The 994-nt window shown below is 41.6% G+C and overlaps 1 non-coding gene across 1 annotated transcript; it reads left to right on the top strand.

The window, feature by feature from the left end:
* Positions 1-461: 461 nt before the first annotated feature.
* On the top strand, positions 462-534 carry TRNAA-UGC (transfer RNA alanine (anticodon UGC)). Its single transcript has one exon. It is a non-coding gene; the product is annotated as a tRNA-Ala (tRNA).
* The last annotated feature ends 460 nt before the right edge of the window (positions 535-994 follow it).

Here is a 994-nt window from a genome sequence, read left to right as displayed (position 1 = left end):
TGCTCGCTTCTTGTGGCAATGTCCTATAGGCCAGACCGAAGGCCTTTAGAGCGAAGGTACACTTCACAACGCCCACAGGACGTTCTTATTCGACACATAGGCTCTAGTGAGGACTGTCGTGTATTTTCCATAAAAAGGTAACTTGTTCTAAGAAAGGTCTGACTGGTAACATCATCATTTTCCCGCAAAAAAAGAAACAGCATCGTCGTCACTTAAAACCAAAGCAAAAAAAAAAGAGGTAATACCATTATCTCTATGGCAATATTTTTCTCCTTAATAGTAAGTATGTTGTTGCCTTTATTTACTGTACAAAAGCAATGCTTCTGTTTTGGTTAACTTGCATATTCTCTCTAGTTCAGAGACAACTGCAGGTACTGCATAGTCACACGCAAGAAAAAACAGCGGCTACTGAATGAGAAATTTGTCTCATTACAAACTGTAATCACTTTTATCCCAACACTGGGGATGTAGCTCAAATGGTAGAGCGCCCGCTTTGCATGTGGGAGGCACGGGGTTCGATCCCCCGCATCTCCAAGATTGTTTATTTTCCTCTGGCTCTGAATTCCATTGTTTTCTGCCTGTCATTTTTATTCACTCGGAGAACCTCTTTTTTTTTGGGTGCCAAGATTTTAGTGTGGTTAGCCTGCAATAAACAAATCTTAACAGAAGTACAAATTGTTTTTTTGATCCCCCGCATCTCCAAAATTGTTTTTTTTTCCTCTGGCTCTGAATTCCATTGTTTTCTGCCTGTCATTTTTATTCACTCAGAGAACCTCTCTTTTTTTTTGGTGCTAAGATTTTAGTGTGGTTGTAGCCTGCAATAAGAAAATCTTACGGAGAACTAAGTGCAAACGGAGTGCAGCGCAAAAAGGAAAGCTGGGTCAGAATTACCAGGCGGATTTTGGCCTTTTTTCACTTTCTCTGGATCCAACTGCCTGCCACGCAAAATCTTTGCCCGCGCCCCAAGGAGATCATGATTCTCCTGTCGTCACCC

This window comes from Triticum aestivum, chromosome 2A, assembly GCF_018294505.1.
Source record: "Triticum aestivum cultivar Chinese Spring chromosome 2A, IWGSC CS RefSeq v2.1, whole genome shotgun sequence".
In the NCBI taxonomy this organism is placed as follows: domain Eukaryota; kingdom Viridiplantae; phylum Streptophyta; class Magnoliopsida; order Poales; family Poaceae; genus Triticum; species Triticum aestivum.
This window is presented reverse-complemented; position numbering and strand designations above follow the sequence as displayed.